This window comes from Odocoileus virginianus, unplaced genomic scaffold, assembly GCF_023699985.2.
Source record: "Odocoileus virginianus isolate 20LAN1187 ecotype Illinois unplaced genomic scaffold, Ovbor_1.2 Unplaced_Contig_2, whole genome shotgun sequence".
Classification (NCBI taxonomy): domain Eukaryota; kingdom Metazoa; phylum Chordata; class Mammalia; order Artiodactyla; family Cervidae; genus Odocoileus; species Odocoileus virginianus.
In genome coordinates, this window is record NW_027224319.1 from 16,009 (window position 1) to 34,590 (window position 18,582).

The window sequence follows — 18,582 nt, forward strand, 5'->3', positions numbered from 1 at the left end:
AGTCTGCAGTCTACACTTGTGTAGAGCAGGATGTCTCAAAGTGGGTTTCATTGAATTATTATTTGGAGTGATATGAAAAAAAAATTCCATGGGCATCCGAGTTTGGGAAATCAGATTAAGCAGATGCAAACAGATTGCTTTGCTGTGGGATTTCTCAGAGCATTAGTATGTTAATATGCCTTGTGCAGCCAAGACGGGGAAGCAACCTAAACGGTCACTGACAGATGAATGGATGAAGGTGTGGTACAGATACACGATGGAATACTACTCAGCCATAAAAAGGATGAAGTAATGCCATGTGCAGGGACACGGATGGACCGAGAGATGATTATACCAGGTGTAGTCAGGCAGAGACGGACAGACAACCTGTGATACCGCTTGCGGGTGGAGTCCAAGTATCGATACACACGCACCCATTTACAAAGCAGAAACAGACTCACAGGCTTAGAAAACAAACTCCTGGTTCCCAAAGGGGATAGGCGGGGGTGGGGGGCAGGAATAAACTAGGAGGTTGGGATTAATGTGAACATAGCAATGTGCATGAAATCGATAATCAACAAGCACCTACTGCGTAGCGCAGGGAACTCAACACTCTGTAATAACCCACAGGGGAGAAGAATCCGAAAAGATAGCTATGTGTGTGTGTATAAGCGAGTCAGGTTCTTGTACACTCGAAAGAAACACAGCATGATAAAGTACTATATTCCAACCTAAAAAGACAAATTAAATCTAAAAAGAAAAGAAAAGAAAATACATTACAAGGACTCCTCAATGATCAGGCTTTTGTGACGTTCCTGGGGCCTGAGCAGCCTCGGGCCCCCCAGCCTGGACTCCGGGCCAGCTGAGAGCTGGCGAGGACGCGCCAGCAAACGAGCCCCCCTGAGTCCTGGAGTGTCTGGTCCCCTGCGGCCAGGACCACCATCTCCCGATCCAGGCGCACCTCCTGAAGGCTCCATGAAACCTCCTGCATCCAAAGGCCAGCGCACGCTCTGGGCGGGAAGAGCTCGCGAAAGTCACCTGGTGTGCAACTCTCACGCCGGTGGAATCCCCGCCGCGGCCTCCCCGCACGGAGCCGTCGCCCCACCTAGGAACCACAGCGTCCTCAGCGGAGCGGTCTGCCAGGGCTTGGCACGGGTCGGGGGCGGGACACGTCCGGGGAAACAGAAGGAGCACAGGCCCTCGGCCTTGTCTTCCCGGCCCGTCCGCCCTCCTCTCCCACCCAGGAAAGCCTCTCTTCAGGCTCGGCGGGCCGCCCACCCAGACCTGGAAACGGAAACGTGCTGCCGCCTTGTGGACACGTCCTGTAACAACACCTTGAAAACCACCGCTCCTGGGCACTGGGTACTCATAGAGGCTGGGGCCCCGGAAATGACCCCCTGCCCCCAGAAATGTCCAGAGCTGGTCATCAGAAACAGTTCAATAAAGGACCCCGTTCACGAAGCAAATTTCACGAGCTGAGCGTAGGCAGAATGTGTTGCTGCGTTGATGATTTTGCTGAAACACAAGAAAAGCAATCATTAGGGAAAGGTAGGCAATTCAAAACAATTTGCGATAGGGGAATGAGAAATGAAAAGATAGACCCATCTGAACGCAGAGTTCCAAGGAATAACAAGGAGAAATAACAATGCCTTCTTAAATAAACAATCCGTAGAAACAGAGGAAAACAAAGGTGTGGAAAGACTAGAGTTCTCTTTAAGAAAATTAGATACCACGGGCACATTTCGGACAAAGAGGGGCACAGTATAGGACAGCAATAGTATGGACCTGACAAAGCAGAAGATGAGGGAATATGCTCTGCACGGGCCTGTACTATAATTAACGGGGCTTCTTTGAAAAATAAGAATGACTTTCTCATCACCCCCAGGTGAAGGGCTGGGAGCAGTAAAAAGTACATCGTGAAAAGACATCTTGAAAACAAGATGTTGAAGTACTGATGTGACTGATGGAAAACCATTAGTGACTGTTCCCATAACCAGAGCCTTGAGGGAGTTGCTGAGAAAGGGTGTCACTAGCCAAAGGGCTAAACAAAGTCATGAAAGGCCTGAAGGTTTGACATTGAGGACTGTGCATTGTATATCTTTATCCCTGATCTGAGATTGTAAAGAACAGATATCTCTAGAGCACGAATAAGGAAGTAGAAGTTAACAATAAAAGGCATGCAAGGATTAGGATCTGGGCTTTTGCCTGCAAATGGCATCAGCCCCCTGATCCCCACTTTATTTCTGAGTCTTATTTTTCCTTATTCTTCTGCGGCACCGCTCCCTCAGGGTCGGTTCATTGTTGGGCTGGTCCCGACAGAAGAGATTAAGAAGAGGTGCCAGGAATACAAAAAAGGTCTATATAAGCTGGATAGCCACAATGGTGTGATCACTCACCTAGAGCCAGTCATCTTGGAGTGTGAAGTCCATTGGGTCATAGGAAGCATTACTAGGAGCAAAGTAATGGAAATGATGGAATTTCTGCTCAGCTATTTCAAATCCTAAAAGATGATGCTGTGAAAGTGCTGCACTAAATATCCCAGCACACGTTGAAAATTCAGCAGTGGTCATGGGACTGGAAAAGTTGTTTTCATTCCCATCTCAAAGAAGGGCATTGCTAAAGAATGTTCAGACTACCTCACAATTGTGCTCATTTCACATGGTAGCAAAGTCATGCTCAAAATCCTCTAAGCTCGGCTTTACTAGTACATAAACCAAGAACTTCCAGATGTAGAAGCTGGATTCAGCAAAGGCAGAGGAACCAGAGATCAAATTGCTAACATCTGTTTGATCATAGAAAAAGGAAGTGAATTCCAATAAAACATCTCCTTCTGCTTCACTGACTACACTAAAGCCTTTGACTGTGTGGATCACAACAAACTGTGGAAATTCTTAAAGAGATGGGAATACCAGACCACCTGACCTGCCTCCTGAGAAATCCGTATGCAGGTCAAGAAGCAACAGTTAGAACCGACATGGAACAACAGACTGGTTCAAAATTGGGAACAGGAGTACGTCAAGGCTGTATATTGTCACCCTGTTTATTTAACTTATATGCAGAGTACATCATGTGAAATGCCAAGCTGGATGAATCACAAGCTGGAATCAAGATTGCTGGGAGAAATATCAACAACCTCAGATATGCAGATGATACCACTCTAATGGCAGAAAACAAAGAGGAACTAAAGAGCCTCTTGAAGGTGAAAGAGGAAAGTGAAAAAGCTGGCTTAAAACTCAGCATTCAGAAAACTAAGATCATGGTATCTGGTCCTATCACTTCATGGCAAATAGATGTGGAAACAATGGAAACAGTGACAGACTTTATTTTCTTGAGCTCCAAAATCATTGCAGATGGTGACTGGAGCCATGAAATTAAAAGACACTTGCTCCTTGGAAGAGAAGTTATGACCAAGCTAGACAGCGTATTCTAAAGCAGAGACATCACTTTGCTGACAAAGGTCCACGTGGTCAAAGCCATGGTTTTCCCAGTGGTCACATATGGATGTGAGAGTCGCACCATAAGGAAGGCTGCGGGGCTCAGAGACTGTAGCCCGCCAGGCTCCTCTGCCATGGGGATCCTCCAGGCAAGAACACTATGGGTTGGCATTCCCTTCTCCAGGGGGTCTTCCCAACTCGGGGTTCAAACCCAGGTCTCAGACATTGCAGGCGGATTCTTTACCATCTGAGCCACCAGTGAAGGCTGAGTGCGGAAGAACTGATGCTTTCAAACGGTGGTGCTGCAAGGAGATCAAACCAGTCAATCCTAAAGGAAAGGAACCCTGAATATTCATTGGAAGGACTGATGCTGAAGCTGAAGCTCCAATATTTTGGCCACCTGATGAGAAGAGCCGACTCACTGGAAAAGACCCTGATGCTGGGAAAGACTGAGGGCAGGAGGAGAAGGGGACGACAGAGGATGAGATGGTTGGATGGCATCACCGACTCAATGGACATGAGTCTGAGCAAACTCTGGGAGAGAGTGAAGGACAGATAAAGCCTGGCGTGCGGCAATCCATGGGGTCGCAAAGTGTCGACATGACTTAGCGACTGAATACCACCACCCCAGTGAAAGCGCAGTAAGCTAGGTGTCTAGAGACCTGGGAACTAGCCCTGACTGCATCTTACTTTGTGACTTGGGGCGAGTTCCATCCCCTTCTTGGTCTCGGCTTTCCCATCTGTACAGATAAAAAGGGTTCCAAACCTCTTCTATGTTTTCAACATGAAGGTCACTTTTTTTTTTTTTTTTGCACGAGGCATGGACAGGGACTCCCCCTCCTGTACCCACACGGACCGGGAAGAGACTTGCCAGGGGGTCAGAAGCAGAGCAAGAGACCCAGATCTGCCCGTGTCACTGGCCTCTCCCTTAGATCCCGGCAGCCAGCACTGGGGAAGAAACACACTTCATTTCATGTCCAGCAGTCACGGGAGTCCCAGCGCAAGCCATGCCCCCAGGCAGAATTGTGTCTGGGGTCGGGCGATGTACCTGTTTTTCAACCATTGTGATTTTTGCGGTCCATTCTATCATTTAGACAGGGTGATACTCACAAGAGCGGTGGGGTCCCTACTGTCAAAGCGCCTCCCCAGGAGCACAGTCTGACTTGGCGTCACAGTGAAGCTGCTGAGCGGGGCACAGAGCTCACGAGGCAGGCACCGGACGTCAGGGGCGGGTGTGGGCACGTCACGCAGCTCCCCACAGGCCTGGCTTCCCTCCAGGCTGGCCCCGGCCCCGGCTCCCAGGCCTCTGCCACCTGCCGCTGCGAGGCGGAGCAGGAGGCGGGGTGCAGGCTGGCACTCCCTGTCCACTGGCACCAGGACCCGGCCGAGATGACGGAGGAACTGGCAGAGACTGTGCCAGACTGGGTGGTGTCCAGGGGAGGCAGATGGCAGCTGCTCGGGGTCAGGAAGGAAGGAAACAGAGGCAAGGAAGGGGCAGAAACGGAGGGAAGCAAGTAAAAGAAAGACAGGAAAAAACTGGCACTTCCGGGGTGGCTGGGGGCTAAGACTCTGCACTCCCAACGCTGGGGCCCGGGTTCACTTCCTGGCCAGGGAACTAGACCCCACGCGCTGCCACTGAGATCCGGCGCAGCCAAATAAATAAATTTAATTAAATTAAAAAAAAATTTTTTAAGTAAAGGCAGAGTGAAGCAGTGTGATTACCCACTGCCAGAACCAAGGGACCCAGGTTTGAATCCCAGTCCAGGAGCTGTTTGATCTCAGGTGGGTCGCGTAGATTCTCTGGACTTTTAAGTTTTTCTCATCATTAAAATGGGGCCATGGTTGTACCTCCCTTCTAGGTTGGAGGATTAAAGAGGTCAGCATTTGGAAAGTGCTGGAAGAGTGCCCAGCGCTTAGGAAGGACTGAGTAAATGTTTGTTCAATAAAGAGGAAGGGAAGCTGCCATTCAAATGCCTTGGCAGTTGGCGTCAGGCTGAGTCAGATCCTGCCACGGGAGGTATGAGTCCAAGCTGGCTCATGGAAATATTGTTGGGTGTCATGGCCCTGCCAGGCGGGAGCTCAGAACTGAATCAGATAGGATCCACACTTCGGTGAATGTGATGGGGGTGCGGGGGGTGGGGTGGGGGTGGGGAGCAGCAGCCTCTGCGGTCCTGAAAAATAGAAAATAAGGAATTGACCTGAGGGCAGGTGAGCTGCAAGGCTGCCCGATTTGCAGGTCACGGACTGGCATTGCCTTTGACCAGGCAAGGCTACCACCCGCCCAGAGGCCAGAGGGACCTTCAGTGAATGAGAAAGACCCCCCCAACCCCCGCTCACTCAGCAGATGGAGCCCTGTGCAAGCACTCAAGCCCTGGATTTGGCCAAAGGGGCTGGCTGCCCACCCAACCCCTGTTCCCACTCGACCCCTCGACGGTGATATACACACCCCGAGCTGTGTTCCCAGGGACAGGAGAGAATCAAAGTCAACACGCTGCTCGGGTTCGGAGAAAAGTTCACGCCGGTCATCTGCAGATTCAGAGCTCATTCCTCTGACCTGCTTCTCCGGAGATACGTGTGCTCGGCCAGTTGAGCAGTTAATCCTAGTTTCAGCCCAGAATTGAGGCAATCCGTATAACATGTAGTATCCGAAGTATTTGAGGCATTTAAGAGAGTTTGGAGTGCAAAGCATCTAACAAGACTTGTGCCTCCAGTTTAAAATGTGTAACTCAGAATTGACTTAGGATTGCAATTTTAAGTTCATTCAATAAACTGTGTATGTGTGTATTGCCCGAGATACACCAAACTGACCCTGATTCTCGCCCTCCTGGATCTGGAGAGACATAGACTCTAGACAATACGTATATACTAAGTAAGTATATTATGTTATATGTTGGAAAGTGGTGAATGCTATAGAAAAAAGATAAAGGAGATGGGGAGGGCCAGGTCACAGGATTTAGTAGGGGGCTGGGAGTAGGCTGACTATAGGCACAGTTTGAAGAAAGACCTGAAGGCAGTGAGGAATGAGCTATGTGGATCCCCTGGGGTAAAACAGTCCAGGCAAAGGGAACAGTCGGTGCCAAGTCCTTAAGGCAGGGTATGCCTGGCAGGTGGAAAAAAGAGTGATGAGGCCAACACCTGTGTTCATAGCAGCATTGCGCCCAGAAACCAAAAAAGTGGGAACTACCCAAGTATCCATTAGTGGTTGTCTGGACAAACAAAGTGTGTTCTAGGCGTGTGGTGGAATATTATTCAGTCGTGAAAAGGAATGGAATTTTGACAGATGCTGTAACATGGGTGGACCATTTTCATCATGCTAAATGAAGTAAGCCGGACACGAATGGACAAATACTCTCTGCACTTGCAAGCAAATTTACAGACAGAAAGTTGAATAGCCGTTACCAGAGAAGGAGGGGGGGAGTTTCATGACGGCAGATTTGTGGAGGGATGGTGAAAAAGTTTGGGCATAGGTAGTGCTGCTGGTTACCCTAAATTGTGACTGTATTTAATGCCACTGAATTGTACACTTAAAAATGGTCAAATAATAAATATAATGTATATGCTTACCATAGTTTTAAAAATCTAAAGAGGCTGGTCCCTGGAGAAGGAAATGGTAACCCACTCCAATTTTCTTGCCGGGGAAATCCCATGGACAGAGGAGCCTGGAGGGCTACGGTCCATGGAGTCGCAGAGTCAGACACGACTTCGCAACTAAACAGCACACAGCAAAGAGGCCAGTGGGGCTGAAACGGGGAGCGACGGCAGTCACAGGAATCAGATCCTCGGGCCCAAGGGGAGAGGGCACATCATGGCTGTTAGGGCGGCTTCTGCCTTTACTCTGAGTGAGGCGGGGGGAAGGGAGAAGAATTGCAGGAACAGGAGTTGACTTTCGGCTCCTGTGTTGGGAAGAGGGGCAGAGGACAAAGACGCCACGTGTGCTTGGCACAGAGTGAGCCCTTGGTCAGTGTCGTGTAAGGGATGCAGGCCGAGTCTCTGGAAGGAAACTAGTTCTAGCTGCAGTTGTCTCTGGGGAGGGGGAGCTGGGTTGAAGGGAGGTCTTTTCACAGTGTATACTCTTTTTGTTGTGAGAACTGGGCCATAAAGAAGGCTGAGCACCAAAGAATGGATGCTTTTGAACTGTGGTGTTGGAGAAGACTCTTGAGAGTCCCTTGGACTGCAAGGAGATCAAACCAGTCCATCCTAAAGGAGATCAGTCCTGAATATTCATTGGAAGGACTGATGCTGAAGCTGAAACTCCAATACTTTGGCCACCTGATGCGAAGAACCGACTCATTGGAAAAGACCCTGAGGCTGGGAAAGATCAAGGGCAGGAGGAGAAGGGGACGACAGAGGATGAGATGGTTGGATGGCATCACTGACTCAGTGGACATGAATCTGAGCAAACTCTGGGACACAGTAAAGGACAGAGGAGCCTGGCCTGCTGCAGTCTATGGGGTCGCAAAACGTAGGACAGGACTTTGAGACTGAACAACTCTTTTTGTGGGCTGTGCACGCAGGGTGAGCAGAGGGGTGCAAGGATCCTATCCAGCCACCAGAAGGCGCCATACGACCATATAAGAGCCTTGCAGCCCTCCCGGGTTGCCAGTGAGGCTCCGTGGGTCCCCATCCTTTGCTTTCCGAGGCCGCCCCTTGCTGTCCATCAGAGGCGGGTGAGCACCCCAGCGACCTGGGACTGGAGAGTCAGCCCCGTTCGCGCTCCCTTGCACTGCTGAACGTGAGCCCCCTTTCTCTCGCGGGGGCTCAGCTGAGCAGCTGATGAGCGCAGACGTCAGGATGCACAGGGCCTTCTGAACCAGCCCTGCACCTTCAGCAGAGCTCACGGGTTCTGTTCTCTCGGAGACCCCCACCCCCAAATCGGCTCTGATCACAGCCTGTCCGTGGCGGTCCATGGTACTTCCATTCACCAGCTGTTCCGGCCCAAAGCCTTGAAGTCGTGACCCCTCTCTCTGACACCTCACTTTCACCCCACCAGTAAGTCCGGCTGGCTTTTGCCACCCAGTGGATCTAGAATGTGCCTGCTCTTCCCCTCCGCTGCCGGAAGGGGTTGGGGGGGCGGGGGTGCCGCAGCTCCTGCCCTCACAGGGGGAGGGTGCTCCCCCCCAGGAAGCTGCACTTGCTGGTCCCAGTCGGGAAACACCCCTCTCCCGGATTCCTAAACGCCCGGCCCTCACCTCCTTCACACCCGGCACTAACATCGCCCCACCCTGACCACACCATCACAGCAGCACTTACCAGACCATGGCCAGGAGCCGGCTTGGCGGGGGAGGGGGGGTGGGGGCACCCACACGGTGCAGAGTTGAAGGGGGTGCTCACCCCAGACCGGGCCCCGCTGGCCTCCTCTCTGCACTCAGGGAGCCTCGTCCGTCTCCCCTGTTGCTGGCTGTTCACGCGCACCCTGACCCCCTGGCCTCTGCCTGTGCCCAGCGCTCACTTCCTTCATCTCCTCTGAACATGCGCGTGTTTACTGCCTGCCTCCCTCCGTCTCGGATGCCAGGCACGCGTGGTAGCAACTCGGCCTTGTCTGCTGCCGCATCCCAGTCCCCAACCATGCTCAAAGCGGGCCTCAGTAAGTGTTTGTTGCAGGACTCAGTGATTGAATGTGTGGCCTGAAGTGGCCCTTCCCTTTTCTCCCACCGCCGTCAACCGAGCTGACTCCTACTCAGATGTCCCAGGTGGCGCAGTGGGAAAGAACCCACCTGCCAATGCAGGAGATGCAAGAGATGCAGGTTCAATCCCTGGGTTGGGAAGATCCCCTGGAGTAGGAAATGGCAGTTCACTCCAGTATTCTTGCCTGGAGAATCCCATGGACAGGGCAGCCTGGCGGGCTACAGTCCACGGGGTCACAGAGAGTCAGAGACAACTGAGCAACTAACACTTTCACAAAGGATTGATTGTATGAGGATCAAATGAGTTAATATGTGCAAAGCACATAGAACAGCTCCTGACACAAAGTAAGCGCTCAATATGTGTGGCTATTATTATATTTGCAAAGGGCCTGGCCCAGGAGACATTTGTAGAATGGGTGAATCGCTGAATTATGCGTGACCTTCAACTTCATAAGCAGAAATGCCAGAGCACAGGAATGGGTAAGCTTTTAGCTGGGAGAAAAATTAACTATCATCAAGTGTATTAAGCACTTTAATTAGAGCCTCCTCCACGCCTCCGTGCTGTCTGGCCTCTGCCTTCCGCTCCTATTTTTGTTTGGCCTTTGTGGCACTTCGAGGATCAGAATTTGGGGCATGTCTTTTGCCTGCGTCCTGAGCCCATGCACCAGACCTAGTGGCCTTCCACGTGCCTCCCAGCCTCCTGCTTTAAATAGCATCCTCTAGCTAACTGTAAAAAGGTAGCCCGGAGCACAGCTTACATAATCGGGACCAATCTCTCCCCCATGTAGCTGAGACCCCAGTCTCGCAGCAAATCCCACCGGGGTGGGAGGATGCAGCTCCTCCCGCCAGCAGGGGGCGCCCAACATCCTCGTCTCCTGAGAGGCTCAGGGAAGCTCTAGGAACCGCACACCTGTCCCTGGTGTGACTTAAAGAATTCTAACGCTGGGTCTGCATCCTCAGGTTGATCTGGAACGCAGCGTGGACACGGGGGTTTTTAACGCTTCCCATGCGATTCCGATGTTCAACCAAGATTGAGACTCGCAGCTCTGGAACCCAGCCTTCCTCTACCAGCCTCTGGGTGGGCTCATTCTAGGCTCAAACACGGGTCTCACTGTCTTGATCCGCCTATTAATCAGTTCAGTTCAGTTGCTCAGTCTTGTCCAGCTCTTTGGGACCCCATGGACTGCAGCTCACCAGGCCTCCCTGTCCACCAACTCCTGGAGCTTGCTCAAACTCATGTCCATCGAGTCAGTGATGCCATCCAACTATCTCGTCTCTGCCGTCCCCTTCTCCTCCTGCCTTCAATCTTCCCCAGCATCAGGGTCTTTTCCAGTGAGTCAGTTCTTCACATCAGGTGGTCAAGGTATTGGAGTTTCAGCTTCAGCATCAGTCCTTCCAATAAATATTCATGACTGATTTCCTTTAGGATGGACTGGTTGGATCTTCCTTGCGGTCTAAGGAACTCTCAAGAGTCTTCTCCAACACCACAGTTCAAAAGCATCAATTCTTTGACATTCAGCTTTCTTTATAGTCCAACTCTCACATCCATACATGACTACTGGAAAAATCATAGCTTTGGCTAGACGGACCTTTGTTGGCAAAGTAATGTCTCTGCTTTTTAATATGCTGTCTAGGTTGGTCGTGTTAATAGCCACGAGTATTTCCAAGCTTCCAAGCTGTCCCTCCGCCTCCTGTACAGTTTCACCCTTTTTACAGATTGCCCATTATTTACCTTGAACACAGCGCACTTTAAAATTTTAATCTCATTTTAGGCAGATGGGAAATTCTATGTGGGATGTACTGGTCTGTTTTCTTTAGGACACATTTAAAGAGAAGTTGAACTATTAAAACTTTAAGCCATGCTCTACTGCAGATAGTTTGGTGCAGACTCAGGGGCGCACTCCCCACACCTGGGAGGTCACGTGTGATCTGGGGTTAGAGGCTGCCTTTCAGAGTTTCAGAGAATAGGAATGGAAGGGGTTAATTCTAAGTCTAGGACAGCACATGGATGCTGAAAATGCTTAAAATATCTCTAGAGGGACTCACAAGAACCTAGTAAAAGTAGCTACCTCTAGGTCTTCTGGACTTTTTTTTTTTCCTTTCACTGTTAAAAATAAATCTCCTTTTTTTGTCTTTTTTTCTGTTTTGGCTGCACTGCCGGGCAGTTGGGATCTTAGTTCCCCGACCAGGGATCGAACCTGTGCCCCCTTGCACTGGCAGCCTGGAGTTTTAACCCCTGGACCTGACAGGGAAGGCCCCAAAATAAATCAATTTTGAAAAGAAACAGAACAGGTTAACAGAAGGCGCCGAGATGGAGGCGCCAGTGCCAGAGCCCCAGCTGTGGTTGAGAATGCCCAGCCTGGTCCAGGCAGGAGAGGCAGAGAATCAGGGAGGGGGCTCCTGGTGTCCTGGTCCCCAGACACTCTCTGCCCTCTGTGTGGGCAGTTAGCCTTCCTCACACCTCAGCCAGGGCACGACTGTACCCACGAAGGGACTGGGGACAGCACTAGTCACCAGACTGAAGCAACAAAAAGTACGGGACACTGAGTCGAATTTGAATGTCAGAATGTCAGATGAACAATGAATCATTTTATAGTATAAGTTCGATGCGCTATGTCCCATGCATTTGTCTATTTAAAAATGGTTCAGTGTACCCGACATTTAACTGAGCACCCTCTACTTCATCTGGAGGCACCTGGGAGAGGCATCCAACCACAGGCCTGGCTCCCACGGGCAGGAGAGGAAAAGAGGGAAGGTGGGCAGTCCGCTAGGCTGATAATGGCCCCCCCAAGATGCACAGAACCTGTGACTGTTACCGTGCCTGTCAGAAGGACTTTGCCGATGGGATTGAGTTAAGGATCTCGAGATGGGGAGATCATGCTTGATTATCCAGATGGGCCCTAAGTGTAATCAAGAGTGTCCTTGTAAAAGGGAGGCCAGAGAGTCAGAGAAGGAAGTCAAAGGTGTGACTTCCAGGCCCAGGGGGTGTCCTGTCCCTGGGGAAGGGCTGGTGCTCCCAGTCACTAGCTTGGAGCAGCCCATGGGAGCCTGGTCTCCGAGGGAATGTCATGCATCCTTCTGTACAGACGGCTGAGGCAGTCAGTGACACTGCGCATCCTTGGAGACCTCAGAGGGGCATCTTTATGGCTACTGTATGCCACAGCCTTCTTTGTCTCATCCCATGGCAAAGAAACCAACGCACAGAGAAGCTAAGAAACTTGCCAAGGTCACACACAGCCTTGGAATTTGAACCAAAGTGGTCTGACTCTAGAGTCTACACCACTTACATACGATTCTAGAATGCTTCCTTCACATATCTTTGAGTAATAGCTATCTCGAACCACATGGGGGATCAAGTAGAATATATATTATAAATATTAATAGGTTAATTTCAGGACTCCCCTGGCAGTACAGTGACAAAGACTGTGAGCTTCCACTGCGGGGGGGGGGGGGGGGGGCGGGGGTGCAGGTTCAATTCCTGGTCAGGGAACTAAGATTCTGCATGCTGCAAGGTGTGGCCAAAAAAAAAAAGAAAGAAATAGGTTAATTTCAAAAATATTACAAACTGATAATATCCAGTGTTGGGAATGGCATGGGGAAGAGTGCGCACAAATCTCATTCACTCTGGTGGGAGTATAACCCCTGGAGAAGGAAATGATAACCCACTCCAGTATTCTTGCCTGGAGAATCCCCATGGACAGAGGAGCCTAGCAGGCTAGAGTCCATGGGGTCACAAGAGTTGGACATGACTTAGCGACTAAACCACCACCACCAATTTCACCTCTAGGGGTTCTATCCCACAGAATGTCTCATTTCTTCACAAGGCCACTCATCACGGCACGGTTTGTTAACGGAGAAGCACTGAAAATAACCTAGATATCCATCACCAGATAACCTAGATGTGAAAGTGAATGATGGCGCTCTAATGGCACAGTCTGGTGATGCTAAAGCGGCTTAGGACAGGGACTAGAGGGATAATAGCATTTATGTCAAATAATAGGAGACAAGGCGTCAGAGTGTGTGTGTGCCTCCATGACGCGTGAAAATATGCAAAAAGCAAAGACCACCCTTGCTAGTATTTATGCTTCCTCTGGAGACTCAGCCTACATCCTTTCAGCTGACACCAAGGCTTCACCATGCGCCCAGCACATCTGGCATTTTTGCCCTCAGCTGTCTCTCTTCAACACGCAGCCAGAGGTCAGGTCCTGTCCCTTCCACCCCTCTCATGAGATCACAGACAGCAGATCCTGGTGCGGGACCCTCCCCCTTGGCCTGCCAGCCCCAGACCCAGAGTTTCTGGCTCCTTCTTGTATTAACTGAATCTTTTACCTTTTTTTTTTTTTAACAATGCAGGTGGCATGTGGGAATCTTAGTTCCCCAACCAGGGATCAAACCCATGCCCCCTGCATTGGAAGCATGGAGTCCTAACCACTGGATCACCAGGAAAGTCCCCTACCTTCCCTTGTTTCTGATGCCACCTACTCTGGGGCTTGCAGACTCCAGAGAGGCTGTCCTTCCAGGGTAGGCAGTTACTAGGGACAGAAAGGATTACCTGGGAGAGTGCCTCTTAGACACAAACTAAGCCATCCAGAGGAGCTCTTACACCCTGGACCAGCACCCCCACACCCCACACCCCAGGGCCAGGCCCCAGCCGGCTAGGGACAGCCCCTGCTCCCCAGAGCCCACTGGAATTATTCAGCTCTGCTTACCTTCTTCCCTCGCCTGTTCCTTCCTACAGAGCCCACAGTAAAGGCTCCGGCCCACGTTTTCTACCTCCCTGCCTCCCAGCAACCCTGGTGCTTCCCCCCACCACGCCCGCCCGCTCTCCTCTGGAGTGTGGGACCCTCTCCTCACAGAAACTGAGACGCAAAGTGTCTTTTCTTTCTTTCTCTCTCTCTCTACCTCCATCTCTCTCTTTCTCGGAACCTTAGCTTCACGCCCTCAGCAATGAAAAGCTCAGAGTCCTAGCCACTGGACCGCCCAGGAATTCCTAAGCTGCCTTTTCAATGGCAGTCGTCTCCAGGCAGAATAACCAACTCTACACTGAAAATGTAGGATGCTGGAGTGGGTTGCCGTTTCCTTCTCCAGGGAACCTTCCAGATCCAGGGATCGAACTCAGGTCTCCCAAATCGCAGGCAGTCTCTTTACCATCTGAACCACCAGGGAATCTGCACTGAAAAACCCTCCCACACCTCCCTGCCTGAACGGCCACACCTCGGGGGCGTGTGCGCTGTGCTGACCCCCAGACTCCTCTGGACCCTTCCGGTTCCTAGTCTGTCTGGAGATGTTCCACGTGAAATGGATGCACCTGTGAGCCGTGTGCAAGGGTTACCACGAGGCCTCACAGTAACACGCCCTCCTCCTTACCTCCCTGGGCTCCACCCCTTCCTGGGAGCAAGGCCCCTGGGGCCAGCTACCTCCAAACCCTGGGGAAGCAAGAGGTGGCTTGTTACAAAAGGAGACTCTGGGTTTTGCTCTGCAGATCCATGTGTACACACATTTTTAAACAATAATGTATTACTTTGTGCCCGCTGAAGAACGGCACTTGCCCTCCGGGTCTGCAAGGGTTAGGTCACAAGGCACTGCAGTTCCTGACCTTCAGGACAGCCTGCGGGGGTTCAGGGTGGAGATCAGGAATCGAGGCACTCTGTGCTCCGGGAGAACTGGCAGAACAGGCCTTCAGACAGTTAGATATTGGCAGGAGAAACTTGCATGAAGCCAAACTCTTGCATCTTCCCATATTCTGAAAAAGCATGGGGACTTAGCTTGGTGGTCCAGTGGCTAAGACTCTGAGCTCTCAGTGCAGGGGCCCTGGGTTCAATCCCTGGTCAGGGAACTAGATCCCACATGCCACAACTAAGATCCTGTGCGATGAAATAAATATTTCATTAAAAAAAGAAAGAAAGCAGTAAAACCATTTTCTAAGCTGTCTGTTCCTCGTACCAAGGTGGGGGCTTGGTGGCCGGTGCCCACTTCCCCAAAATCACACACACACTGACCTACCCTCTTACCTCTCTGGAACAGTTCCTCAGCCTGAGAGACTGCTCCCTGGGCTGTGGTCCTCCGTGAGATAGTGAATAAACTCCACTCAACAGCTTTCGCGTTGTTTCTTTACAAAGACATCTGTTACTTGAGTGAATGAGGGTGGGTTTGGGGGCAAAGAAAGAAGGAGGCGCTTTACGTCAACAGCTGTGTGCTTCGGCAGGGTGTGTGGGGGAGTGTTAGGGGAGGCTTGCTCTGTCTTTGCTGCTTGTCACTGGTCTTGAAGCTTTGCTCTATAAGAAGCCCCAGCCGGGTGTGAGGAAAGGGGTGTCTTACTCAGATCTGTTGGCACTTGCTGTCTCGGTGGCAGCCTCTCCACCGCACCCGGCTCCTGACAGCATCTTCCGCCGCCTCCTCCTGCCAGCTTCAGAAGCCCTTCATCGGAGGACATGAATGGGCCTCATTTGTTTCTGCCTCGGGCCTTGCTCCCACGCGTCCGAAATCTCCAGGGGCTGGGTGCTTCTCGAGAAAGCTGCCCCCTACACCCCAGCAACACTCCCGGGACCATCCAGGAAGGGAGCCCCCAAGGTTCTCCTGGGTTCACGTACCAGATCGGTCCCAAAATTGCCGTATGACCTCACACACATTGCTTCATCTCTCCAAGCCTCAGTTTCCTCATATGTCAAAGATACTATCTACCTCATAAAGCTGTTGGCTCTTTGAATGGATCTGAGACATTTAATGACATGCTCAGAGTAAATGTTCATTTTCGATTGTCAAAGTTTATTCTTAATCCCCCCATTTCCTAGCACCCCCCCCCCCCACTATTTCTAAGTGAATAAACCATTTCCTGAGTGCCTGCTGTGTGCCTGGCCCTTTTTTGGCTAGTTTTCAGAGAAAAAGTGGAAGTGGTGATAGATTTTGTTTCCTTGGGCTCCAAAATCACTGCAGACAGTGACAGCAACCATGAAATCAAAAAGGTGCTTGCTTCTTGGAAGGAAAGCTGTGACAAACCTAGACAGTGTATTAAAAAGCAGAGACATCACTTTGCCGACAAAGATCTGTATAGTCAAAGCTATGGTTTTTCCAGTAGTCATGTATGGATGTGAGAGTTGGACCATAAAGAAGGCTGAGCACTGAAGAATTGATGCCTTAGAACTGTGGTGATGGAGAAGACCCTTGAGAGTCCTTTGGACGGCAAGGAGATCAAACCAGGCAATGCTAAAGGAAATCAGACCTGAATATTCTTTGGAAGGACTGATGATGAAGCTCCAGTACTTCGACCGCCTGATGCGAAGCGCCAACTCATTGGAAAAGACTCTGATGCTAGGAAAGATGGAAGGCAGAAGGAGAAGGGGACGACAGAGGATGAGATGGTTGGATGGCATCACTGACTCAATGGACATGAGTTTGAGCAAGCTCCAGGAAATAGTGAGGACAGAGAGGTCTGGCATGTGTAGTCCATGGAGTTGCAGTCAGACACGAATTAGCTACTGAACAACAACAAAAAACAGAGATAAAACCACTTGTTTCTTATAAATCACAGACTGGTTTGGAGCCAGTGACAGCAAGAAAGTTTGCGGTTAGACACCAAGACGAACTTCCTGGTACAAGAGGTTAGCAGATTCCAGGAGTGCAGGGAGGGGATTAGACTGGGGGAAGTGACTCTTCTGAAAACGTTTGAGACCTTCCCAGCTTTCTGAGCCACATTGGTGAGGTGCTGGGCAAGAGAAGAGGAGAAAAGAAGTATTTTTCCAGACAACATTTGGTGTGTCTGAGGGGAGCCACACGAAATTGACGTTTTCCTGAAGAGGCAGCTGACTGGCGTTTTGATTCTCAAACTCAGCAGGTCCCAGCCTGGCAGGATAGGGATGGAAGAGAGGCTGATGAGAAATAAATGAGACTGTTGCTGAAATTTCTTCTTTGCCAATAAAAGAAAGTTACAATTTAAAATTGGTTGAGTGTCTCCAGGAAGTGGGAGAAGGGGACGTATTGGAGACAGTTTTCATCTGTAACAACTCTGTTAGCCGTTGGCACCCAGGGGAGGCAACCCCACGGGCGGGATCCCTCCCTCTTGCAGCAGCTGCTGGAGTGGGACCAGGTTATTAGGCAGTTCAAATGCAGAAAATACAGCTGCTTTCAGAGGCCTACATTAGAATGGCTATTCTCAAACTTGAACTTCAGAATCCCATGGGGGGCTTTTTACAACACAGATTGCTGGGCCGTGCTCCCAGTTTTGATTCAGAAGGTGCGGGGTGGAGGCTGAGAAGTCACGTTTCTCACAAGTTTCTGGATGATGCTGGACCATGCTTTGAGATGGGCTGTTCTAGATGGATCCGCAGGATCCTGGGCCCAGATCTGTCCAGCTCTGGCAGGTGGGATCCCTGAGGAGTTGCCTGATGCAACGCTAGGAGGAGGTCATGGAAGGCTTCCTGGAGGAGGTGGTGCCCGAGTTGAGCCTGAAGTTGGGATTTTCCAACTTCCAAAAGAGAGGCTAGAAGAATTCCAGGCCAAGTGGTAGTATTGAGTGGGTGAAGGAGAGAAATCGTTTCGTCTGTTCAGAGTGATCGGGTAAGGTGGGTGACTGGGTGGTTGCTGACACAGGAGCAGTGGGCAGGGCCTGGCTCACGAAGGACCTTGAAGGGTGGGCCTTGAGCCCTGAGTCTGAGGACGGGGGTCAGCGCAGCTCAGGGGTGTCAGCAGGACAGAAATGCAAGCAGAGCTGACTTGTGAAATGACTTCTCTGCAGGGTAGCGGTTCAGGTGCGCTTCTTCATCCCCTCCTTACAGGTGAGGACACGGGTGCAGACAGCAGAAATGGCTTGCCTATCACCAAGGCTGGAGAGTGGCGCAGCAGAGGACCCCCTGTCTGCCGGACATCAAGTCTGCCCCCCAACTGCTGTCTGTCCCCACTCGACCCCCCAACTCTCCACCGCAAGGGTTTGGAGCAGGGATAAGGCATCTGAATCCTGGCTCTGTCTCCCTCACTGAGCCCTCGTGTTCTGATTCAGCCTCTCTTGGCCAAACCAGGAGGACCAACGAGTAAATACCTAGTTTATCACATCAGTAAATGCCAGCTGCAGTGCTGGGCCCTGGGGCTGGAGAATCGTGGGAGTGGGAGTGAGGCTCAGTGCCACGGCTCTGTGCTGCGTTCCCTGAGTCATCGGGCCCAGACACAAAGGGACCGCCAGCCCTGGCTGCCCCACTGTCAGATGAGACGCTTCCTTCTGCTCTAATGAGGTGCGTGCTCCACGGAGGCCAGAGGCAGCCCCACTTGCTGGCTCTGCTCTCTCCAGGCACTAATGAGGCGTTTTGAGAGCTTTGAGGTCACAGGGACTCGGGGCCAGGGGGAGGGATGAGAAGCCGGGGCGGTGGGGGGCTCATCCTGGCTAGGGCGAGCATCCTGACCCCCACAGAGGCAATCACAGGGCCGCCATCCTGGCAGACTTTGCAAAGGCAAGACGTGATCATTTACCGTAATATCCGACCTATGCTCCTCGGATTCCCAAACCAACGGTTCTTGACCTTCCAGGATCGTAGACCCTTTGAGAATTGTATGACAGC

General features: G+C 51.2%; 1 long non-coding RNA gene across 1 annotated transcript; it reads right to left on the reverse strand.

Annotated features, from left to right (window-relative positions):
* Positions 1 to 683: 683 nt before the first annotated feature.
* Positions 684 to 4,611, reverse strand: LOC139033768 (uncharacterized). Its single transcript, XR_011486236.1, has 2 exons — positions 4,524 to 4,611; positions 684 to 1,494 (listed from the first exon to the last, which is right to left on the reverse strand). It is a non-coding gene; the product is annotated as an uncharacterized lncRNA (long non-coding RNA).
* Between the last annotated feature and the right edge of the window lie 13,971 nt (positions 4,612 to 18,582).